The sequence below is a fragment of the Bombina bombina genome, chromosome 5 (assembly GCF_027579735.1).
Source record: "Bombina bombina isolate aBomBom1 chromosome 5, aBomBom1.pri, whole genome shotgun sequence".
In the NCBI taxonomy this organism is placed as follows: domain Eukaryota; kingdom Metazoa; phylum Chordata; class Amphibia; order Anura; family Bombinatoridae; genus Bombina; species Bombina bombina.
The window spans coordinates 305889934-305917339 of NC_069503.1; the positions used below are offsets into that span (position 1 = coordinate 305889934).

The window sequence follows — 27406 nt, forward strand, 5'->3', positions numbered from 1 at the left end:
ACAATGCTCCATCACATGTGTCCAAGTACTCCACAGCGTGGCTGGCAAGAAAGGGTATAAAAGAAGAAAATCTAATGACATGGCCTCCTTGTTCACCTGATCTGAACCCCATTGAGAACCTGTGGTCCATCATCAAATGTGAGATTTACAAGGAGTGAAAACAGTACACCTCTCTGAACAGTGTCTGGGAGGCTGTGGTTGCTGCTGCACGCAATGTTGATGGTGAACAGATCAAAACACTGACAGAATCCATGGATGGCAGGCTTTTGAGTGTCCTTGCAAAGAAAGGTGGCTATATTGGTCACTGATTTGTTTTTGTTTTGTTTTTGAATGTCAGAAATGTATATTTGTGAATGTTGAGATGTTATATTGGTTTCACTGGTAAAAATAAATAATTGAAATGGGTATATATTTGTTTTTTGTTAAGTTGCCTAATAATTATGCACAGTAATAGTCACCTGCACACACAGATATCCCCCTATAATAGCTATAACTAAAAACAAACTAAAAACTACTTCCAAAACTATTCAGCTTTGATATTAATGAGTTTTTTGGGTTCATTGAGAACATGGTTGTTGTTCAATAATAAAATTAATTCTCAAAAATACAACTTGCCTAATAATTCTGCACTCCCTGTATAAAGAATTTCAGTGAGAAACACAAAGTTTCCGAAAAAGTAACTTTTTATATATAATCGTATTTGGAGGCCAAATAGGGACATCAAATATACCAAAATGGACCTAGATCAATACCTTGGTTTGTCTACTTTAAAATATATATAGGTTTCATAGGTAAATTAAAAAAACAATCTCACTGTTCTGTTTAAATGTAATGATAGCAAAAATGCTAAAAATTCTCCAGTAGTTTTGGCAAGTTACTCTCTGAAATTCATTATGAAGGGGTTAAAGGATATTCCCACAAATGTAAAGTCCACTGGACATTTAAAAAGAGGTTTAGTTAACAATGGGATTGGGTAGAGCAGTACAGGGGTGTAATCTACACAGGGTTGTGAAGGGTAGTCCCAGGTTTCAGTGTGTAGAAATGAGACAGAAATAAAGTAATGAGTTAAGATTTACCTAAAAATTGGACCATCCTGCAGACTATGGGTTGATTGGGAGCCCAATACTTAAAATGTTCTTATAACATGGTCTTTAGTTCTATATTTATCTTTTATTATCCAAATTAATATGACATAACAAGAATGTTTTGTGGAATAAGAGCCTTTATTTCTCCATAGGCACTCCACAGGGAACATTTTCAATAATCACGTGCCATATATGCACAAAACAATTCTGATGTATTGCATTTATACATTATTTTCAATTTCTTATTAATAAAAATGTATTTGTATTTTTGGGAACAGTGTTCTAACACAGTGTATCTCAACCTTTTTGTTGCAAGTACCCCTGTATGCATTCATTTGATTTATATGTACCCCAACTGTATAACATTATTGATCTTTTATATAAGCAAAAATGGAAATCATGTATCACTTGATTTCACAAAGCTTGTATCAGATATATTAATGAAGTAAATATATAGCGGAATCAGATATTTGTTTTATGTTTTCCGGAATGTAATATTTGGCGATATTACCACAGAGAATAATAAACACATAAAACACAGATATATAGTCCATTGATATTAGAAAGGTGGTACCATGAATATTACTTTCCTAATCATGCAGAAAATAGTTTATTCTCCTCTGTTTTAATGTAAGAAGCTCAGTAATTGCATCTAATTATTATTTTTTAATAACCATTCCATGTAGTTTATCTGTCTCGTTTTACTGTAGCACACTTCAGTATGATGCATTTTACCTATTTCACAGTGGCACATTAATCTGGCACTTGTCTCTGTGACACTTGGTCACAGTAATACACTTTCTCTGTTGATATCAGTTAAGCTCAACTCCAGCCCTCATGTGTCACTAACAAGCCAGATCTAAGCCAATCTAAGGTTTTACTAATTTGAGGTGAATCAGTGATTGAGCAGTGGTCCCATCTAGGCAGGGAAATACTCACACTCTGCCTTGTTAGGAATGCTCGAGGGTAGAAATGAGAAACACAGCTTTCTTTGATATGTCATCTGGAAAAAAAAATTAAGGCCAATCCTTGGAGTACCCCTTACCAATGCCCCAAGTACAATTAACACAGGTTGAGAAACTAGTTTCCAACAGATCAGCCAATTCATCAGATTAGCCAATTTACGTCACTTCCAGTGACGAGGAATCAGCTGTCTGACCTCAAATTCACTCATTGCGGATGAGCTACTCCGCATTCCAATTGCCTCACATATATGCGCTGCACTGTAATTCCCCCATCTTCACTATCTTTTTTGCCTCCGCCTGGGGGTTCAAAGTGACAGAAGGTTCACTTGGGGTGGATGCCAAAGAATCGATGGGGCGACCCCCCCTTGAACCCTCCAGGTGGAGGCAGAAAAAATAGTGAAGATAGGGGAATTACAGTGCAGCGTTTATATGTCTGGTTAACAAGCAGTTCCGTTTTCGAGATTTGCTACCTGCGGTGGAACACATGCACAGAATGAATTTGTGGTTAGAATTGGCTGATCTGACAGATGTGCGGCGATTAGAATTCAGTGACGCGATGGACCGCATGCGCAGTGAGTGAATTTGTAGTCAGACAGCTGATTTCATGTCTCCGGAGGTGACTTGATTGGCTAATCTGATTGGCTGATCTATCAGAACAAAGGATTGAGTGTTGAGTTTTTGTTTTAGAATTATCACTGGTACCCCTGCAGATGTTCACAAAATGCAACTAATGTTCACAAAATGCAGACTGTGTATGTTTGTAACAATGTTTGAGATAGATGTACAACTCTAGTGAAGCTGGTGCCTAAAAATAGGCCTTTTACGCCCCAAAATATCCTTTCCCATTTTGTTGAGGGAACACAAACACTGCAGTATTATTAATAGCCATCAATTAAATACTATTTTTGTTTTACAGCAAAATAATGTCTAGCTATATTGTATAATAATTTAGAAGGCTATTTTCAGATCCCTACGACTTCTAATATGATTCTTTTACAAGCAAATATTTTTTTAAACCAATTGTTTGCAAGCTGCAGCATTGGTGTTCTGAAATTGATATAGCAATTTCAATAACATTTACAGTACACACGGGTACTGAATGCTAATGGTCTTCTTAGAAAGTTAAAAAAATACAATGGTGCACAAATTGATATATGTACATATTTTAAAATAATATTTTGTTTAAGTTTCTTTTCACGTAGTTAAATTGTAGAAGAAAAAAGAGCTTTATTAATTACTTATGATGTTGCAGCGCCACCTACTGATAGTTGTTGGAAATTTATATAACGTTTACCCACAACAAAAATGAATTCTAAACTTTACTTCCTGTAAATGACGCAACGTTTTACTTCCTGAGCCCCGACTACAGCTGCCAGGGAGGTACAAAACACATCAGGAAACGTTTATATATCTGGTAAGTGACCGTGAATTGAATAAACAAAAGTCAGGTACTAACAGTTTTTACTCTCTGACCTTAGCAACAGATTGTGTTTATGGAATTTGATAGTTTAATATACTTTATTTGTGACTTGTATTAAATCTCTGAATTAGAGTATGAACAAGGACATCACAATTATAATTGTAGTGCTTTCATGTGTAGATGAGCAAGTTATGTAAAAAGGTTTGGAATCAACCTTCTCAGTGTCTGTGTACCTGCTGTTAGTGACTAATAGATTACACTTTATGGTTTGTGAAGGAGTATTATTATTATTATTATTATTATTATTATTATTATTATTATGAATTCTTTATTCAGTAACCACATTGTAAAAAAATAGACTCTGTGGAAAGATAGAGATTTTTGTTTAATAATTAACCCCTTAGTGACCAGAGCACTTTTCCATTTGTTGACCTTTGGGACCAAGCTATTTTTACATTTCTGTGGTGTTTGTGTTTAGCTGTAATTTTCCTGTTACTCATTTACTGTACCCACACATATTATATACCTTTTTTTCTCGCCATTAAAGGGACAGTAAACCTCAAAAATAATGTTATATAATTCTGCACATAGTGCAGAATTATATAACATTATATTAGCCTTATCTTTATAAAACATAATATTCCCTTTGATTTTTTAAATCAATGACAGTTTTTCAGACCCGCTCTCTGTGCTCTTCTGAGCGGGTCTTTTTTTTTCACACAGCGCATCGGGCCAGCTGTATAGTCACAGCCCGACCGCGCCATTATACACAGTGCAGCTCGCTCCTGCTCTGTCACTATTATTTTTATCATATCTTATAATTTACTATAAAAAAATAATAAAATATGAGGAAAAAATGGAAAAAAATACACTTTTTCTTACTTTGACCCCCAAAATATGTTACACATCTACAACCACCAAAAAACACCCATGCTAAATAGTTTCTAAATTTTGTCCTGTGTTTAGAAATACCCAATGTTAACATGTTCTTTGCTTTTTTTGCTTTTTTATAGGGCAATAAATACAAGTAGCACTTTGCTGTTTCCAAACCATTCCCCCCCCCCCCAAATTAGCGCTAGTTACATTGTAACACTGATATCTGTCAGGAATCCCTGAATAACCCTTCACATGCAGACATCCCAACTCTCCCTGAAGTTCAGGGAGTCTCCCTGATTGTAATAGCGGCTCCCTGATGCCAGCAAATGGAATGCAATCTCCCTGAAACTCCAAGTACCATTATCCAATGTGGCCCAAATCCGGAAAAGTGTTTCTTTAACCCCTTAGTGACCAGAGCACTTTTCCATTTGTTGACCTTTGGGACCAAGCTATTTTTACATTTCTGCGGTGTTTGTGTTTAGCTGTAATTTTCCTGTTACTCATTTACTGTACCCACACATATTATATACTGTTTTTCTCGCCATTAAAGGGACAGTAAACCTCAAAAATAATGTTATATAATTCTGCACATAGTGCAGAATTATATAACATTATATTAGCCTTATCTTTATAAAACATAATATTCCCTTTGATTTTTTAAATCAATGACAGTTTTTCAGACCCGCTCTCTGTGCTCTTCTGAGCGGGTCTGTTTTTTTCACACAGTGCATCGGGCCAGCTGTATAGTCACAGCCCGACCGCGCCATTATACACAGTGCAGCTCTTTTCCATTTGTTGACCGTTTGGGACCAAGGCTATTTTTACATTTCTGCGGTGTTTGTGTTTAGCTGTAATTTCCCTCTTACTCATTTACTGTACCCACACATATTATATACCGTTTTTCTCGCCATTAAATGGACTTTCTAAAGATACCATTATTTTCATCATATCTTATAATTTACTATAAAAAATTTATAAAATATGAGTAAAAAATTGAAAAAAAAACAATTTTTTCAAACTTTGACCCCCAAAATCTCTTGCACATCTACAACCACCAAAAAACACCCATGCTAAATAGTTTCTAAATTTTGTCCTGAGTTTAGAAATACCCAATGTTTACATGTTCTTTGCTTTTTTTGCAAGTTATAGGGCCATAAATACAAGTAGCACTTAGCTATTTCCAAACCACTTTTTTTCAAAATTAGCGCTAGTTACATTGGAACACTGATATCTGTAAGGAATACCTGAATATCCATTGACATGTGTATATTTGTTTTTAGAAGACATCCCAAAGTATTGATCTAGGCCCATTTTGGTATATTTCATGCCACTATTTCACCGCCAAATGCGATCAAATAAAAAAAAAATTGTTCACTTTTTCACAATTTTTTTCACAAACTTTAGGTTTCTCACTGAAATTATTTACAAACATCATGTGCAATTATGGCATAAATGGTTGTAAATGCTTCTCTGGGATCCCCTTTGTTCAGAAATAGCAGACATATATGGCTTTTACGTTGCTTTTTGGTAATTAGAAGGCAGCTAAATGCCACTGCGCACCACACGTGTATTATGCGCAGCAGTGAAGGGGTTAATTAGGGAGCATGTAGAGAGCTTGTAGGGTTAATTTTAGCTTTAGTGTAGTAAATAACCCCAAGTATTGATCTAGGCCCATTTTCGTATATTTCATGCCACCATTTCACCGACAAATGCGACCAAATTAAAAAAAACTTAACATTTTTCACAATTTTAGGTTTCTCACTGAAATTATTTACAAACAGCTTGTGCAATTATGGTACAAATTGTTGTAAATGCTTCTCTGGGATGCCCTTTGTTCAGAAATAGCAGACATATATGGCTTTGGCGTTGCTTTTTGGTAGTTAGAAGGTCGCTAAATGCTGCTGCGCATCACACGTATATTATGTCTAGCAGTGAAGGGGTTAATTAGGTAGCTTGTAGGGAGCTTGCAGGGTTAATTTTAGCTTTAGTGTAGAGATCAGCCTCCCACCTGACACATCCCACCCCCTGATCCCTCCCAAACAGCTCCCTTCCCTCCCCCACCCCACAATTGTCCCCGCATGGGTACGTCCTTGGTCGTTAACTGCATTTTTTTGCAGGACGTACCCCATACATCGTTGGTCGTTAAGGTGTAAAGAAATGCCTTTTAATTGCTGGGACGTTATAGAACCCTCAAAGCATGCGTCAGTAACCATGCATGGCATTACTTTTTAGCAATTAGAAGGCTGCTAAATGCTGTTGCGCACTACACATGTATTATGCCCAGCAGTGAAGGGGTTAATTATGGAGCTTGTAGTGTTAAATTTAGCTTTAGTGTAATGTAGTAGACAACCTTAAGTATTGATCTAGGCCCATTTTGGTATATTTCATGCCACCATTTCACCGCCAAATTCGTTAACTGAAAAAAATCGTTAACTTTTTCACTAACTTTGGGTTTCTCACTGAAATTATTTACAAACAGCTTGTGCAATTATGGCACAAATGGTTGTAAATGCTTCTCTGGGATCCCCTTTGTTCAGAAATGGCAGACATATATAGCTTTGGCATTGCTTTTTGGTAATTAGAAGGCCGTTAAATGCCGCTGCGCACTACACGTATTATAATTTATGCCCAGCAGTGACAAGGTTAATTAGGTAGCTTGTAGGGAGCTTGAAGGGTTAATTTTAGCTTTAGTGTAGAGATCAACCTTCCACCTGACACATCCCACCCCCTGATCCCTCTCAAACAGCTCTCTTCCCTCCCCCACCCCACAATTGTCCCCGCCATATTAAGTACTGGCAGAAAGTCTGCCAGTACTGAAATAAAAGGCTTCTTTTTTTAAAAAAATTTAAATTTAAAAATAAAATAAATAAATATATATTCTGCTGTGTACGATCCCCCCCTTAGCCCCATCCTCCCTGATCCCCCCCCCAAAGAGCTCTCTAACCCTCCCCCCACTAACTATTTGCCACCATTTTGGGTACTGCCAGCTGTCTGCCAGTACCCACTATGCACACAAATGTGGCTTTTTTTAAAAAAAAAACTTTTTCTGTAGTGTAGCTGTCCCCCCTCCATACCCTAACACACTCCAAAAAGAGTAGCAGCAAACAATTGTGTTTATTGGGTACAACACAGCATTAACAGCAACGTTTCGGTATTGCTACCTTATTCATGCTAAACATCATACTGCAATGATTCTATTTAAACCTAAACACCACTAGGTGGCGCTGCAGGTTCAACTTCCTATTAACTCTTTACATCAAAAATATTTTATACATCAAAAAACATTAAAAAACTCTATAATATATTAATTATAATTAAATTACAAAAACAAATATTTATAGAATCATGTTATTTTCTCAAATACAGATTAATTTATGAAAAAATACAAAATTAATTCTTAAAAAATTATTATAGAAAGACAGACATATCCAGATCTTTATTTAACCCATTTGGTTCCATAGTGCCTAATTTCCAAATCCAGAAACTTTCTCTCTGTTTAAGGAGAAGTTCTCTATTCCCTAACCTTCTTGGTATTTCTATTTTCTCAATAATTTGAAAGCGCAATTGCCCAATTGAATGGCCCATTTCTACAAAATGTTGTGCTACTGGCGCTTTAAAATTCTTAATTCGAATAGAGCTTTTATGTTCAATTATCCTATCTTTGATAGTTCTGGTCGTCTCTCCGACGTAGCCACGCCCACAGGGGCATTTAATTAAATAAACCACATAAGTGGTTAAGCAAGTATGAAAGCCATTAATTTTAAACTTTTTTCCCGTAGTTGGATGCACAAATGTGGGCCCTTTAATCATGTTGTTACAACAAGAGCATCCCAAACAGGGATAACTCCCTTCATTCTTACTCTCTGAATGTAACCCCCAAATTAAAGAATTTAAGAACTTACCCATGCCAGCGTATAAACAGAGTTTTAATTTGAAACAACAATTAGTTAGAGCAGATATAGGGACAAATATTAAGTCAACCCAAAAATTCATTAAAAGTAAGAATGAAGGGAGTTATCCCTGTTTGGGATGCTCTTGTTGTAACAACATGATTAAAGGGCCCACATTTGTGCATCCAACTACGGGAAAAAAGTTTAAAATTAATGGCTTTCATACTTGCTTAACCACTTATGTGGTTTATTTAATTAAATGCCCCTGTGGGCGTGGCTACGTCGGAGAGACGACCAGAACTATCAAAGATAGGATAATTGAACATAAAAGCTCTATTCGAATTAAGAATTTTAAAGCGCCAGTAGCACAACATTTTGTAGAAATGGGCCATTCAATTGGGCAATTGCGCTTTCAAATTATTGAGAAAATAGAAATACCAAGAAGGTTAGGGAATAGAGAACTTCTCCTTAAACAGAGAGAAAGTTTCTGGATTTGGAAATTAGGCACTATGGAACCAAATGGGTTAAATAAAGATCTGGATATGTCTGTCTTTCTATAATAATTTTTTAAGAATTAATTTTGTATTTTTTCATAAATTAATCTGTATTTGAGAAAATAACATGATTCTATAAATATTTGTTTTTGTAATTTAATTATAATTAATATATTATAGAGTTTTTTAATGTTTTTTGATGTATAAAATATTTTTGATGTAAAGAGTTAATAGGAAGTTGAACCTGCAGCGCCACCTAGTGGTGTTTAGGTTTAAATAGAATCATTGCAGTATGATGTTTAGCATGAATAAGGTAGCAATACCGAAACGTTGCTGTTAATGCTGTGTTGTACCCAATAAACACAATTGTTTGCTGCTACTCTTTTTGGAGTGTGTTTGGATATTACTTTAGAGACTAGAGTGGGTCTCTTGAGTGGCTGGCACAGGGACCGTTGTGTGCTGAGTCAATTGACTTTGTATTTTGGATACTGTACCCCCTCCATACCCTCCCAGATCCCTTTGGAAAACGTATTACCCGCTCCCAGCACACTCTCCCACCGCTTCAGTTTTTAATTGATATTGACCAGATCGCGCGCACCCGGCTGTCACTTACAGCAGCTTGCCGGAAGTTTACCAGCGATTGGCCGCCCACCCGCCTCCCTGCAATGGCTCCCACTCACCAACGATCAGCTGCATCGGTGTGTAAAAAAGGGTATCTCAAATATCGAGGCATCACTGCAATACCCTGAGAGCAGCTGGAAGTTATAGCAATCGCTTCCAGCGCTCATTTTTACAGATGACGTACCAGATACGTCCATTGTCATTAACTGACAGTTTTTGCAGGACATACCTGGTACGTCCTCTGTCATTAAGGGGTTAAAGGGACACGAAACTCAACATTTTTATTTCATGATTCAGATAGAATGTGATTTTAAACAACTTTCCAATTTGCTTCTATTATTTAAATTGCTTCATTTTCTTGGTATCCTTAGTTGAAAAGCATATATAGATAGGCTCAGGAGCAGCAATGCATTACTGGGAGCTAGCTGCTAATTAGTAGCTGCACAAAAATGTCTCTTTTCATTGATTCACCAGATGTCTTCAGATAGCTCCCAGTAGTGTGTTGCTGCTCCTTCAAAAACAGATAATCACATGCTCTATTTGACTCATGTAAAAGGAAAATGTTGGGTTTCATGTCCCTTTAACACATGAGTATAAACTGCTAAATGGACTAAATTTGCAATATCATAAAACAAAATAATAACAAACATACAGGTAGATTACGAGTTTTACGTTATGGCTTTTAACCCTGAAAAAATGGCAATTTCAGTGTAATGGCAGTAACGCACTATTACGAGTCATGTCGGTATTGCTTTACCGCAAGCATTTTAGCCTGTAACACAACGTCCATTCCGCATAAAAAAAATACAGTTTTTGTGTGGGATTTTCATAGCGCCGGTATTACAGGTTGTGCGGTCCGGCTAAAATGCTTGCATTACAGCCTATATCGACACGATCCATACCGCCATCTGAGAGCAGTAGATGTGAGTTTTGTGTAACAAAAATGTTTCACAAAACTCATAACTAAAGTGTTACAAAGTACACTAACACCCATAAACTACCTATTAACCCTTAAACCGCCACCCTTCCGCATCGCAAGCGCTATATTAAACTTACCCCTAACCTGCCGCTCCCCGACGTCGCCAACACTATAATAAGGCTGTTAACCCCTAACCTGCTGCTCCCCGACATCGCCAACACTATAATAAAGTTATTAACCCCTAAACCTCCGGTCTCCCACATCTCTGCAACTAAATAAATATATTAACCCCTAAACCGCCCCCCACCGCAAAACACTAAATTAAACTATTAACCCCTAAACCTAACACCTCCCTAACTTTAAATTAAAATTACAATATAACTATATTTAAATGAATAAAAACTTACCTGTGAAATAAAAATAAACCTAACATTAAACTATAAATTAACCTAACCTTACTATTCTAATAAAATTAAATAAGCTACCAATTAAAAAATCGAAATTACAAAATAAAAAATACCTAACACTACGAGAAAAATAAAAAAATCTAAAATTACAAAAAATAATAAACACTAAATTACGAAAAATAAAAAACACTAAGCTTACAAAAAAATAATAAATAAAATTATCAAAAATAAAAACAATTACACCTAATCTAATAGCCCTATAAAAATAATAAAGCCCCCACAAAATAAAAACACCCCCTAGCCTACAATAAACTACCAATAGCCATTAAAAAGGGCCTTTTTTAGGGCATTGCCCTAAGTTAAACAGCTCTTTTACCTTTAAAAAAAATACAAAGTCCCCCCAACAGTAAAACCCACCACCCAACCAACCCCCCAAAATAAAAAACCTAACTAAAAAAAAAACCTAAGCTACCCATTGCCCCTAAAGGGGCATTGTATGGGCATTGCCCTTAAAAGGGCATTCAGCTCTTTTTCATTGCTCTTAAAAAGGCATTTAGCTCTTTTTCAAATTGCCCAAACCCTAATCTGAAAAAAAAAACACCCCCCCAAAAAAATTGCTAACACTAACCCTAGAATATCTACTCACGGTTCCTGAAGTCCGGACATCTATCTCCATCCAGGCGGTGTGAAGTCTTCATCCAGGCGGCGACATCTTCATCCATTGCAGGGGCGTCTTCTATCTTCATCCCGGCGGTGCGGACTGTGGCGGTGAAGACATCCAGCGCGGAGCGTCCTCTTCATATGGTCCCCGTCGTACACTGAAGCTTAAATGCAAGGTAGCCGTTTCAAAATTGCGAACCTTGCATTCCTATTGGCTGATTTGATTCTTCAAATTCAAATCAGCCAATAGGATAAGAGCTACTGAAATCCTATTGGCTGATTTGTGTGGTGGGTTTTACTGTTGCGGGGACTTTGTATTTTTTACAGGTAAAAGAGCTGTTTAACTTAGGGCAATGCTATTGGTAGTTTATTGTAGGCTAGGGGGTGTTTTTATTTTTTTGAGGGGATGCTTTTTATTTTTATAGGGCTATTAGATTAGATGTAATTGTTTTTATTTTTGATAATTTCGTTTATTATTTTTGTAAGCTTAGTGTTTTTCATTTTTCGGAATTTAGTGTTTATTATTTTTTGTAATTTTAGATTTTTTCAATTTTCTCGTAGTGTTAGGTTTTTTAAAATTTGTAATTTCGTTTTTTTAATTGGTAGTGTTTTTTTATTAGGATATGTTAGGTTAATTTATAGTTTAATGTTAGGTTTATTTTTATTTCAAAGGTAAGTTTTTATTTATTTAAATATAGTTTTATTGTACTTTTAATTTAAAGTTAGGGGGTGTTAGGTTTAGGGGTTAAAGTGAATGTCAATTTTTTCTTATTTTAACCAATTTTAATATTGCTTTCCAGTTAATAAAGAAAACCGCCACTTTATTTTTTTTTAAAAAAGAAGCAAAATAAAGGTTATATTTTCATTACCAAATTTGCTCAGTTTTAGGTAGCAGCTTCTCCCACCCGCAACTTTCGGATTTAATTCCCTGTAACGTATACAGCAGTCCCACCCGCTGTATACGTAGAGTCAATGCGCGCTCCCGGCTTTGCTATCCACAGCGCATGCGTTGTGTACTTACTTACCCATGTACTTACTTACCAAGCGCTCTGAAAATTGCTGCTAAAATGACTAAGTCCCATAAAAGTGTAATAGCGCATGCACTAAATGTGAATGCGCATGAGAGCTCTGTGTGATGATGGCTTCCAAACGCAGGCGCATTACATACGCGTGACATAGCCGAAAGGGGTTTGGTCCCCCCGTGGGTGATCGGATTATTGGTTGACACAAGCGACCCTACAATGTCAATCATTAATCCAAGATGGCGGGTGGAGGATTGAGATGACGATCGTAATGAAATAAAGCTCAAATAATATGTAATTAGAACTTTGCTGAAAAAATGATGAATTAAAGTGGCAGTATTTTAAGGTCAGTTTTTAAGCAGTGTTTAGCATTGAGCATGACTTTACATTCACTTTAATAGTTTAATTTAGTGTTTTGTGATGTGGGGGGGCAGTTTAGGGGTTAATAGGTTTATTTAGTTGTGGGGATGTGGGAGGCCGGAGGTTTAGGGGTTAATAGGTTTATTTAGTGGCAGCGATGTCAGGGAGATGCGGAATAGAGGTTAATAACTTTTATTAGTGTCAGCCATGTCGGGAGCGCTAGATTAGGGGTTAATAACTTTATTATAGTGGCGGGGATGTCAGGGAGCGGCGGATTAGGGGTTAACAGCTTTTATTAGGGGTTAATAACTTTATTATAGTGGCGGGATGTCAGGGAGAGGCTGATTAGAGGTTAATAGCTTTTATTAGTGTTGGCGATGTCGGGTAGCGGCAGATTAGGGGTTAATAACTTTATTATAGTGGCAGCGATGTCGGGGAGAGGGGATTCAAATACACATTATAAACTATCACTAACAAATCAAATTGCTCGATACTTGTGTCATTGATCACTCATCAGAATTTGTAAGTGCCATTTGTTACATTGTGCATTATACTCTTGAAAGTATGTATATGTGAATTTAGAATTAAATATAAACATTGATGCTGACATTAGGACACACAGTGTAATATTTTAGACAAGGATTTTAAAATTCAAATTGATGTTTGATTCAATAGACTCTCTTAAGCTGATAGCTTAAAGGAATAGCCTACTTAACATTAAACTGTCATGATTAAGATACAGCAGAAATTAAAATCACCTCTTTGCTGTCATGATATTTTCAGTGTATTTCTTCCTTCTCTTGAATTTCTTTTTCAGTAAGAAATGTCATTTTATATGCCAGCCCATTTTATAACACCTGTGAAGGGGTGGTTTTTAAAAATAGATTGCAATCAGGAGGGGTTAGACAGATGCAGAGAGAAACCTGGCCCAGCTCTTAAAGGGACAGGAAACCCCAAAATATTCTTTCATGATTTGGATAGAACATACAATTTTAAACTACTTTTCAATTTACTTCTATTATCTAATTTGCTTCATTCTCTTCTTATCCTTTGCTGAAGGAACAGCATTGCGCTACTGGCAGCTAGCTGAACACATCTATTTAGCCAATCACAAGAGACAAATGTGTGCAGGCACCAATTAGCATCTAGCTCCCAGTGTAGGATATGTGCATATTATTTTCCAACAAGGGATACCAAGAGGGCAAACATATTTGAAAATCCTATCATAGTAGATAAGGTTGAAAAAAGACTGAAGTCCATCGAGTTTAACCTATACAAATCTAAAATACTTACAAAAAGCTCCAGTTAAGCTTAAATAACCCCATTAAAATGTGACCCATTTAATACTAGCAATCATATCCCTTTAAAATATCAATTGATTGCAAATACATGATACTCTGATTACATGTTATAGACAGACAACATTGTTTAGAACAAAAAAGGAACTTAGGGACATGTAAATATGTTTGCAAAAGATTTCTGACATAACACACACACAAATATATATATATATATATATATATATATATATATATATATATACGGTATATATATATATATGTAGCAGTGAACAAGTGCGCATGCGCACAAAACATGTCTGCAGGAGGATCAGTTCACTAACCTGACTGTTCTGAGTCACTGCTGGCTTTTCACCAGGACCTTTTGTATCTGGTCCTTACTTTGACTTTTTAATGTATACCTTAATAAAATTGGTTTTTATTTAACCACCTGCCTGGGCTCATTCAACTTGGATTAACCCTCAAGCTTATTGTGCGCATATCTCCGCTTTGGATTTCTATATATATATATATATATATATATATATATATATATAAAGTATGTGCAAGAAAATATTACAAATTCAGGCATTAATAATCATTTAAAAAATAAATAACAAATATGACTCCTAGAAATACAAATACACATTAATTTCTCTGAAGGTATCATATAACAAATAAATATAAAAATAACTTTCTATGAGATGTTGTTTGTTGAGGTATAATTCAATCTATCTCTTGGACATTAACATATGAAAAATAAAAGATTAGCTTTAGAGAAATGTGCTTGTTCGTGGACAGTAATGAAATGGTATAAATAAAGTTGGGAAAAACCTGCAACATCGATGACTGTTAGTTAACCCCAGTCCGATGCTCTTTGCACCGTACTTGACATGCGTGTTTTTGACAGATTTTTTGATAAATAAGGAGATTGTAATCAGGTCCGTGGCAGCGATGTCTGGCGAGCGTATTGACGCCAGCGAATGCAACATAGTTGACGCTTTGATAAATAGGCCCCATATTCATCATTTGTATGCTGTCAGCATTTATCGATGTGCGGCGGACATGGTTCGCTATAGCGGATCATGTCCATCCGCACAATGATAAATGGACCCCTAGGTGTAAATAACAAGCTCAGCACTATATTATGCAAAGCACAGTCCCAAATCACCTGATTTAATATAAACAATACAAATTATCACTCCGATTTTATTTCTTGGTTGCACATAAGACAGGAGTAGTTGTAAACTTAAAAATAAGCTTATAGTGTTGTGAAAAGTAAAATGTCTGTAGACGTCCTTTAGGCTAAGGACATAACCATAAAACACAATACCATGTGCAGGGGCTCATCAGAGTGAAGCAGCTGGTGCTGTGCACAGACCAACTAATTGCAAACCAACTAATCGATTATGAGATTCGTTGATAACTATTTTCATAATCGATTATCGATTATGCCGATTAGTTGTTGCAGCTCTAATTGTAACTGTACAAGCACAAACCATCTTCACAGTTGTAAAGCGTTATTTCTTCTGTTAAGTGTGATCAGTCCACGGGTCATCATTACTTGTGGGATATTAACTGCTCCCCTACAGGAAGTGCAAGAGGATTCACCCAGCAGAGTTGCTATATAGCTCCTCCCCTCTACGTCACCTCCAGTCATTCTCTTGCACCCAACGACTAGATAGGATGTGTGAGAGGACTATGGTGATATATTTAGTTTTTATATCTTCAATCAAAAGTTTGTTATTTTATAATAGCACCGGAGTGTGTTATTCCTTCTCTGGTAGAATTTGAAGAAGAATCTACCTGAGTTTTTCTATGATTTTAGCCGGAGTAGTTAAGATCATATTGCTGTTTCTCGGCCATCTGAGGAGAGGTAAACTTCAGATCAGGGGACAGCAGGCAGATTAATCTGCAAAGAGGTATGTAGCAGTTTATTATTTTCTGACATGGAATTGATGAGAAAATCCTGCCATACCGTTATAATGTAAACTCAGCCTTGAATGCAGTAGATGTAGCTGATATCAGGCTGTCATGTATGTATATTTTACACTTCAGTTTTCTGGGAAATGGTACTTCTCTGGCTTTTAAACTGTATACATAGACTTAACCTATTTTGCAGGGACTTGCAATAGGTTTTAAATGACAATTAATTATTGAGGTAAAACGTTTTTTTGCTGGCATGTAAAAACGTTTTTTTCTCTGAGGTACTGGGTGAAAAAATGTTTTGGGCACTTTTTTTCCACTTGGCAATAGTTTTGATTTAAATTAGAGCAGTTCACTGATCCCTCTCACTGTTATGGTGTGGGGGAGGGGCCATTTTGGTGCTTTCACTATGCATCAGAAAAACTCAGAGGTTCATTTTCTTCCTGCATGATCCGGTTCATCTCTACAGAGTTCAGGGATCTCAAGAGTCTTTTTTGAGGGAAGTAATCATTCACAGCAGAGCTGTGCTGATTGTATTGACTGTGATATAAAAAACGTTTATTTGTGTATTTTTTTCTGCTGCCTGGGTTAGTTATCATTTGCTGAGGGGAACAATCCTTTGCTAAAACTGTATATTCTGACAAAGATTGATGCTATAACTTAATTATTTTATCTGTTATAATATTTTCTGTGCTTCTTAAAGGCACAGTTCGTTTTCATATTATTTGTAAATTACTTTGAAAAGTATTTCCAAGTTGCTGTTTATTTGCTAGTGTGTTAAACATGTCTGATTCAGAGGAATATCTCTGTGCTATATGTGTTAATGCCAAAGTGGAGCCCAATAGAAATTTATGTACTAAATGTATTGATGCTACTTTAAAAAATAGTCAATCTGTACAAATTGAACATATTTCACCAAACAACAGGGGAGAGTTATGCCGACTAACTCGCCTCACGTGTCAGTACCTGCATCTCCCGCTCAGGAGGTGCGTGATATTGTAGCGCCGAGTGCATCTGGGCGGCCATTACAAATCACATTACAAGATATGGCTACTGTTATGACTGAAGTTTTGGCTAAACTACCAGAACTAAGAGGTAAACGTGATCACTCTGGGATGAGAACAGAGTGCGCTGATAATGCAAGGGCCATGTCTGATACTGCGTCACAGTTTGCAGAACGTGAAGACGGAGAGCTTCATTCTGTGGGTGACGGTTCTGATCCAAATAAACTGTACTCAGACATTTCAAATTTTAAATTTAAGCTTGAGAACCTCCGTGTGTTACTAGGGGAGGTATTAGCGGCTCTGAATGATTGTAACACAGTTGCAATCCCAGAAAAAATGTGTAGGTTGGATAAATATTTTGCGGTACCGACGAGTACTGATGTTTTTCCTATACCTAAGAGACTTACTGACATTGTTACTAAGGAGTGGGATAGACCCGGTGTGCCTTTCTCACCCCCTCCTATATTCAGAAAAATGTTTCCAATAGACGCCGCCACACGGGACTTATGGCAAATGGTCCCTAAGGTGGAGGGAGCAGTTTCTACTTTAGCTAAGCGTACCACTATCCCAGTGGAGGATAGCTGTGCTTTTTCAGATCCAATGGATAAAAAATTAGAGGGTTACCTTAAGAAAATGTTTGTTCAACAAGGGTTTATATTGCAACCTCTTGCATGTATTGCGCCTGTCACGGCTGCAGCAGCATTTTGGTTTGAGTCTCTGGAAGAGACACTTCAATCATCCACACTAGATGACATCACACACAAACTTAAATTCCTTAAGTTAGCTAATTCATTTATTTCAGATGCCGTAGTACATTTAACTAAACTTGCGGCTAAAAATTCAGGATTCGCCATTCAGGCACGCAGAGCTCTGTGGCTAAAATCCTGGTCAGCTGATGTTACGTCTAAATCTAAATTGCTTAATATTCCTTTCAAAGGGCAGACCTTATTCGGGCCCGGCTTGAAAGAGATTATTGATGACATTACAGGAGGTAAAGGTCATGCCCTGCCTCAGGACAAGGCCAAAGCCAAGGCTAGACAGTCCAATTTTCGTTCCTTTCGTAATTTCAAAGCAGGAGCAGCATCAACTTCCTCTGCACCAAAACAGGAAGGAGCTGTTGCTCGCTACAGACAAGGCTGGAAACCTAACCAGTCCTGGAACAGGGGCAAACAGGCCAGAAAACCTGCTGCTGCCCCTAAGACAGCATGAATTGAGGGCCCCCGATCCGGGACCGGATCTAGTGGGGGGCAGACTTTCCCTCTTCGCCCAGGCTTGGGCAAGAGATGTTCAGGATCCCTGGGCGTTAGAGATCATATCTCAGGGATACCTTCTGGACTTCAAATCCTCTCCCCCAAGAGGGAGATTTCATCTGTCAAGGTTGTCAACAAACCTAACAAAGAAGGAAGCGTTTCTACGCTGCGTACAAGATCTTTTATTAATGGGAGTGATCCATCCAGTTCCGCGGTTGGAACAAGGACAAGGGTTTTACTCAAATCTGTTTGTAGTTCCCAAAAAGAGGGAACCTTCAGGCCAATCTTGGATTTAAAGATCCTAAACAAATTCCTAAGAGTTCCATCGTTCAAGATGGAAACTATTCGAACAATTTTGCCCATGATCCAAGAGGGTCAGTACTTGACCACAGTGGATTTAAAGGATGCTTACCTTCACATACCGATTCACAGAAGTCATTACCGGTATCTAAGGTTTGCCTTTTTAGACAGGCATTACCAGTTTGTAGCTCTTCCATTCGGACTGGCTACGGCTCCAAGAATCTTCACAAAGGTTCTGGGCACTCTTCTGGCGGTACTAAGACCGCGAGGAATTTCAGTAGCTCCGTACTTAGACGACATACTGATACAAGCTTCAAGCTTTCAAACTGCCAAATCTCATTAAGAGATAGTACTGGCATTTCTAAGGTCGCATGGATGGAAAGTGAACGAAGAGAAAAGTTCTCTCTTTCCACTCACAAGAGTTCCCTTCCTGGGGACTCTGATAGATTCTGTAGAAATGAAGATTTACCTGACAGAGGACAGGTTAACAAAACTTCAAAATGCATGCCGTGTCCTTCATTCCATTCAAGAGACCAGAAATTCTCTTCTATGGTGGCTTTTATCGGCCACATCTGTCCAGGGGAATGCCATTCAGCAGGCCAGACTGGTCAATTGTAACAACAGACGCCAGCCTACTAGGTTGGGGCGCTGTCTGGAATTCTCTGAAGACTCAGGGACTATGGAATCAGGAGGAGAGTCTTCTTCCAATAAACATTCTGGAATTGAGAGCAGTCCTCAATGCTCTTCTGGCTTGGCCCCAGTTAGCAACTCGGGGGTTCATCAGGTTCCAGTCGGACAACATCACGACTGTAGCTTATATCAACCATCAGGGAGGGACAAGAAGCTCCCTAGCAATGATGGAAGTATCGAAGATAATTCGCTGGGCAGAGTCTCACTCTTGCCACCTGTCTGCAATCCACATCCCGGGAGTGGAGAACTGGGAGGCGGATTTCTTAAGTCGTCAGACTTTTCATCCGGGGGAGTGGGAACTTCATCCAGAGGTCTTTGCCCAAATACTTCCACGTTGGGGCAAACCAGAGATAGATCTCATGGCGTCTCGACAGAACGCCAAGCTTCCGCGCTACGGGTCCAGATCCAGGGATCCGGGGAGCGGTCCTGATAGATGCCTTGACAGCACCATGGACCTTCAGGATGGCTTATGTGTTTCCACCTTTCCCGATGCTTCCTCGATTGATTGCCAGAATCAAACAGGAGAAAGCATCAGTGATTCTAATAGCGCCTGCATGGCCACGCAGGACTTGGTATACAGATCTGGTGGACATGTCATTCTGTCCACCTTTGTCGTTGCCTCTGAAACAGGACCTTCTGATTCAGGGTCCTTTCAAACATCAAAATCTAACTTCTCTGAAGCTGACTGCTTGGAAATTGAACGCTTGATCTTATCAAAGCGTGGTTTTTCTGAGTCAGTTATTGATACCTTAATACAGGCTAGGAAGCCTGTCACCAGAAAGATTTACCATAAAATATGGCGTAAATACCTATATTGGTGCGAATCCAAAGGTTACTCTTGGAGTAAGGTTAGGATTCCTAGGATATTGTCTTTTCTACAAGAAGGTTTAGAAAAGGGGTTATCCGCTTGTTCCTTAAAGGGACAGATCTCAGCTCTGTCCATTCTGTTACACAAGCGTCTGTCAGAAGTTCCAGACGTTCAGGCTTTTTGTCAGGCTTTGGCCAGGATTAAACCTGTGTTTAAAGCTGAGGCTCCACCATGGAGTTTAAACCTTGTTCTTAACGTTTTACAGGGTGTTCCGTTTGAACCCCTTCATTCCATTGATATAAAGTTGTTATCTTGGAAAGTTCTATTTTTAATGGCTATTTCCTCGGCTCGAAGAGTCTCTGAGTTATCAGCCTTACATTGTGATTCTCCTTATTTGATTTTTCACTCGGATAAGGTAGTTCTGCGTACTAAGCCTGGGTTCTTACCTAAGGTAGTCACTACAGGAATATCAATCAGGAGATTGTTGTTCCATCCTTGTGCCCAAATCCTTCTTCGAGGAAGGAACGTCTTTTGCACAATCTGGATGTAGTTCGTGCCCTTAAATTTTATTTACAGGCAACTAAAGATTTTCGACAAACGTCTTCCCTGTTTGTCGTTTACTCTGGTCAGAGGAGAGGTCAAAAAGCTTCTGCTACCTCTCTCTCTTTTTGGCTTCGTAGCATAATTCGTTTAGCTTATGAGACTGCTGGACAGCAGCCTCCTGAAAGAATTACAGCTCATTCCACTAGAGCTGTGGCTTCCACTTGGGCCTTTAAGAATGAGGCCTCTGTTGAACAGATTTGCAAGGCTGCAACTTGGTCTTCGCTTCATACTTTTTCCAAATTTTACAAATTTGACACTTTTGCTTCCTCGGAGGCTATTTTTGGGAGAAAGGTTCTTCAGGCAGTGGTTCCTTCTGTATAAAGAGCCTGCCTATCCCTCCCGTCATCCGTGTACTTTTGCTTTGGTATTGGTATCCCACAAGTAATGATGACCCGTGGACTGATCACACTTAACAGAAGAAAACATAATTTATGCTTACCTGATAAATTCCTTTCTTCTGTAGTGTGATCAGTCCACGGCCCGCCCTGTTTTTTTAAGGCAGGTAAATATTTTTTAAATTATACTCCAGTCACCACTACACCCTTGGCTTCTCCTTTCTCGTTGGTCCTTGGTCGAATGACTGGAGGTGACGTAGAGGGGAGGAGCTATATAGCAACTCTGCTGGGTGAATCCTCTTGCACTTCCTGTAGGGGAGCAGTTAATATCCCACAAGTAATGATGACCCGTGGACTGATCACACTACAGAAGAAAGGAATTTATCAGGTAAGCATAAATTATGTTTTTCACCTGTCCAGTACTTAAAGCCCAGTCTAATTAAATACGGTGTGACTAGAGGAGACGCCTGATGTGTACATAAATATTTAAAACATTTTGCATTTTTACCAGGTATATTTCAATATATAAATAACTAGCCTAAGCAACCAATCAAAAACTAAGGTGCAGGCTCCTCCATAGATGGATGCAAAGGGGTTAATGGGATGTGGGTTAACATGGTTTACAGGCATTAAAGCAGTAGTTCATGTTTATATTAAAATGTTATCAATAATACAAGCATTTTTTTAAACCTAAGCATATTGCACAAACCTTTTTGTAATGGTATTTATAATGCACTACTGTGCATAATAGTGGAAAGAGGAGTATCAGTGCAGACTATAGGAGCTGAATGTGAGATTAGCCATATTGATGGGAATACTATTTTCAAGAAATTTGCTCATAGTAATAAACTAAGAGCATGAACAGTTAAGATTACACAACATTCCCCTGCCATAGACTTTATTTTATTTAAAAAAAAAAAAGATAACATGCACCTTTAACATATCCTACTTTATTAAATATATGGAATGCCTCATTCTCTCCTCTAATATAAAAAACACACATATAAATGATCATTTCCATGTTAGATTATACCACTGCCGGAATTGGCTGAGTGATGGAAAGTCACTTGCATTGTAACCCCCCCCTCTCCATGGGGCCTATTTAACAAAGGTCTGTCGGACCTGATCCGACAGTGCGGATCAGGTCCGACAGACATCGCTGAATGCGGAGAGAAATACGCTCTCCGCATTCAGCATTGCACCAGCAGCTCTTGTGAACTGCTGGTGCAACGCCGTCCCCTGCAGATTCGCGGCCAATCGGCTGCCAACAGGGGTGTGTCAATCAACCCGATCGTACTCGATCGGGTTGAAATGTGCCGATGTCTGTCCGCCTGCTCAGAGCAGGTGGACAGGTTATGGAGCAGTGGTCTTTAGACCGCTGCTTTATAACTGGTGTTATAAAGGCTCGCCAGAAACACGGACACTCAAGCTCCATCCGGAGCTTGATAAATAAGCCTCCATCACTCAATCAAGTCCTGAAGATCCTAAACTTTAGTCAGCATGCAGAGGGCAGTAATCCAGAGGGAAAGCCTACTTAAAAACAGTTAGTAATAATTTGCTCTTAATCATCCTGTTCTAACACTGAAATGCTGAGGAAAGAACCACAGAGGAGGGAGAGGCTGCAGTGGGTCAGGCATTGTGTACATTCTGACCTGAGCAGGAAGAAACACACAAACATTACATTATAAAGCCACAAGCAAGTAATCAGGGCAGAGACATGGGGGGAGCACATGTGAGGGGAAGCTGTACTAAATTGGTAATAGGAAAGATGAGGCGCTAAAGAAATAACCCTGCTGGACTAGTGTTTTCCCCTCCAAGAAGACAGTAGTATAAATGTAGTGAATAAAGTCCAGCGCTGGATTAGCACGGGTTGAACATATAATTTAATTCTATAGTAGGATATGTTTTATTTTAAACAATAGGTGATGTTATAATATGTGTACTGCGGTCTTATTTTTGTATGTTAGATACAGGTAGTTTTAAGTAATTTATCAACATTCAGCGTAAAAAAGGTTATTGGACAGATATGAGTAAGCTAATATATATATACGCTTCTTATCTATTTATAAATTTATAAAACACTTGTGTGAATAAACAAACATTTAATAATTTGTTACAATCATACAGAAGGTAAAAAAGGGACGTCTCCCTTATGACATAAATTGCATCAGAAACAACAATTAAATAACTGTAGTTAATATAACCACCGTATATTCATAAGGTACCTGTTAGATGGTGTAAGAATAATGTCCAAATGTTGGAGTTAATTAACTAAAAGTTCCAAGTGAAATGACCTACCCGCTGTTATGGCGGGTCTTTGTTACCGGTCAGTTAGTAAGCTTTTCAAGCTGGTGTTTAAAAATTTGTCATGTGACTTTTCCTACGTCACTCTTGTGATCGTAACAATCTCGATTTTGTTATAATATAACAAATGATCCTTGATACTTTACCGATCGTTTAATATGTTGCAATTTTACAGCTTAATCTGTGTGTATGTGAGAAGATGTGTTCCCCTATTCCGTGTGTGATCAGGGAGTCTTGGGGGAAGTTTCAACTTACGTTGGTATCTTGGCACACCTGATGTTTTAATTGGTGTGGTCTTTGCGGTCACGTTCAGTGACTTGGAGATTAGACTGTGACGTTTAGTGACTATAATGCAATCCTTGTAGTGTGGACTTTGCGGTCACGTATTGTGACTGTGATGGGGTCTTTGCGGTCACTAGTAGTGACTTAGGGTGAGATTTTTTCGGTCACCAGTGGTGACAAGCAATGTGGTCTTTGCAGTCACAGGTAGTGACTTACATCTGTGTGCAGTTATATCTTTGCGGTCACAGAAATTGACTAGGAGATGATCTTTGCGGTCACAGACAGTGACTTTAGGGATGGTCTTTGCGGTCACAGATAGTGACTTAGAGGAGCTCTTTGCGGTCACAGGTAGTGACTTAGAAGAGGTCTTTGCGGTCACTAGTAGTGACTAACGATGTAGATGAAGTAAAACTTGGCCGTCGTTCTGTGCAACTTTAGTAAAGCTGATTGAGAACAGGTTGAAGTTGTAAATGCATCCAGCTGTAATATTGCAGAATGTAATCAGCGAAGAAAGTCTTGTAGTAGTTTTTTTTTCTTTCTTATCAGTGATAGTTGCAATCAATAATTTTAAACAAGTAAAAACATAAAGTGCAGGGTGACAACAGTGTCAAGGTCAACGCGTTTCACCCTTAGGCTTTATCAAGACTGATCACACACGGAATAGGGGAACACATCTTCTCACATACACACAGATTAAGCTGTAAAATTGCAACATATTAAACGCTCGGTAAAGTATCAAGGATCATTTGTTATATTATAACAAAATCGAGATTGTTACGATCACAAGAGTGACGTAGGAAAAGTCACATGACAAATTTTGTGACCGCAAAGATCATCTCCTAGTCAATTTCTGTGACCGCAAAGATATAACTGCACACAGATATAAGTCACTACCTGTGACCGCAAAGACCACATTGCTTGTCACCACTGGTGACCGAAAAAATCTCACCCTAAGTCACTACTAGTGACCGCAAAGACCCCATCGTTAGTCACCTCCGTGACCGCAAAGATTACATCACAGTCACAATACGTGACCGCAAAGTCCACACTACAAGGATTGCATTATAGTCACTAAACGTGACCGCACAGTCTAATCTCCAAGTCACTGAACGTGACCGCAAAGACCACACCAATTAAAACATCAGGTGTGCCAAGATACCAACGTAAGTTGAAACTTCCCCCAAGATTCCCTGATCACACACGGAATAGGGGAACACATCTTCTCACATACACACAGATTAAGCTGTAAAATTGCAACATATTAAACGATCGGTAAAGTATCAAGGATCATTTGTTATATTATAACAAAATCGAGATTGTTACGATCACAAGAGTGACGTAGGAAAAGTCACATGACAAATTTTTAAACACCAGCTTGAAAAGCTTACTAACTGACCGGTAACAAAGACCCGCCATAACAGCGGGTAGGTCATTTCACTTGGAACTTTTAGTTAATTAACTCCAACATTTGGACATTATTCTTACACCATCTAACAGGTACCTTATGAATATACGGTGGTTATATTAACTACAGTTATTTAATTGTTGTTTCTGATGCAATTTATGTCATAAGGGAGACGTCCCTTTTTTTACCTTCTGTATGATTTTAACTAGTTATTAAATGTTTGTTTATTCGCACAAGTGTTTTATAAATTTATAAATAGATAAGAAGCGTATATATATTAGCTTACTCATATCTGTCCAATAACCTTTTTTACGCTGAATGTTGATAAATTACTTAAAACTATCCGTATCTAACATACAAAAATAAGACCGCAGTACACATATTATAACATCACCTATTGTTTAAAATAAAACATATCCTACTATAGAATTAAATTACATGTTCAACCCGTGCTAATCCAGCGCTGGACTTTATTCACTACATTGAAGCTGTACTAAATGTCAGGTTACAGTATTCAATGACTGAGGCAGGAGGAGACCCGGCAGGTTGGAAGCTACAGCGGCAAACTATACTTCATGTGAGATAGTGAATGTCTGCAGCTGTTGTCACCGATTCCCCCTGACGTGTGATTTATGTACCATGTGACAACTCGTGTGTGAGTTGGCAGGACTGTGATTTCTTACATCCATTTCATAATCCGATTGGGTGGCTTTTTTGATGTATATACATCTTCACATTTTTTGTATTTATAGTTCAAATACTGTCCCTATTGGTTGATAACTACCAAAAGTAAAAACCTAATATTTGTACATTAACTGAGTAAGAGAAACTATTTAAGATGACATATAAACATATCTTGATTGATGAAAATAACCATTACATACCGTTTTATTAAAATAAGTCGTTAAAAACAGAATATTAAAAACAGTTCCATACATCTATGCAGTCTTGTACTTTTCTTCTGTTTTTATTTAAAATAAATTGGAACAAATAAAGGAGACTGTCAGTCATGAAGTATAAAATACTTCATGCTTAAAGTTCCTTTATTTATTTGAAGCGTTTTGAAGCTAAGACAGCCCATGGCAGAATGCTATTTTTCTGAGAGGTGACGTTTCCACCTCTTAGTAAATAGCCATGCGGGCCAGCTGGCACCAAGCCGCATGAATTAAAGTCCCCTTTATTTGTTCCAATGGTAAATCCTAGCGTTTCACAAACCCTATGATTTACCATCACTTTAAATCCATTTCTGGAGTTCTCCATCTTTGGTTGATTTCCAGAAATATCTTTATGAAAAGAGACAAATTGCCTTGAGGGATCTTCTGGCAGCTGAAAAGTAGCAGGGACCAGAGCTTCTGAGTCCTGTTATTAGAATCTGTTGAAATTATAGACCAAACTGGAAGCAGGAGATTCTTTCCTGAGGCAAACCTGCTCCCACCAGCTATCAGATGAGTGATGACTTTACCTGGCTAGAGGAAAGTAATCTGTTGTCATGTGGCCATAGTTAGGTGTAGAAGTAAAATTCAGTCTCTTGATGGTGGTAGATGCATTACTACAAAATCCTGATTGATAACAGAATTTTGGAATTTTCTCTGGGGCGGAAAGTGAAGAAAGATGAGTGTCTAGAGTCATACCAAGAAGAAAATAATCTTTCACTTTATACACCTTTCTATCTGGGAAGTAGATAGTAGGAGAATAAGGCAAGGAAAATAATCTTGGCCTTAATGAGCTTTTGGCCAGATTGACCTGCCAATTTAAGCATTAAAGAAAGTGAATCTTTGAAGTCGGTCATTGCAGATGTTCCTTGCTGAACTATTGGCTGAAACATCCTGAGAGGCCTTAGGCTAATCCTAAATAACCTGAACATTAACAAAAGCCTCCATATGAATATATTTTATTGGACACAATAGCAACATCATAAGAATCACTAACATTACAGGTAAAGCTTATTCCATCTGATATGACAAATCCTACTCATAGAAAGTTCCTTCTCCTCTTTGCCCTTTTCCACAAGAGATGCATTATCCTCTGAAATAATATGCTTCTGAGAAATGCCATGGAGAAAATGCCTAAAAATGACCAAAAATATCTTTGAAAATATAAAATATACATATCTTAGATGCAGGAAGAAAGAAGAACACTTTGCTAGGATAAAATGAATACACAGTAGGCTTAGAACAGGAGCTAGAAAATGAATATGCTCTCTGAAGCAGCAGAGATTAATTAATCAACCTATATCTGTTAAGATCCAACTTAAACGTGATAGGTCACCTGCAGTGATTCCAGTCATTAAATGCTTGCTAAAGGCTGACAAGTGGTATATCAGTATGTCAAGGGCTCAGAAATCCAGCAACCAAGTTTAAGACCTGATTTTAACTACCTCAATATCTGTTCTGAGGCATGGAAATTCTGAGTGGGAAAATGAGGCTTGGGCAATGATGTTTAATAATTATTTATAAAACAGTTGTACACATCATGCTTAGTTCAACAGTGACTAAAATATTGC

General features: G+C 38.0%; 1 protein-coding gene across 1 annotated transcript in view; it reads left to right on the plus strand.

Moving 5' to 3' along the window:
* The first annotated feature begins 3401 nt into the window (after positions 1 to 3401).
* Positions 3402 to 27406, plus strand: part of SDHAF3 (succinate dehydrogenase complex assembly factor 3) — a 217808-nt gene continuing 193803 nt past the window's right edge. The window contains exon 1 of the mRNA XM_053714084.1: positions 3402 to 3464. The gene's annotated coding sequence lies outside the window, so the exon portion shown is untranslated. The remainder of the gene's footprint in view (positions 3465 to 27406) is intronic.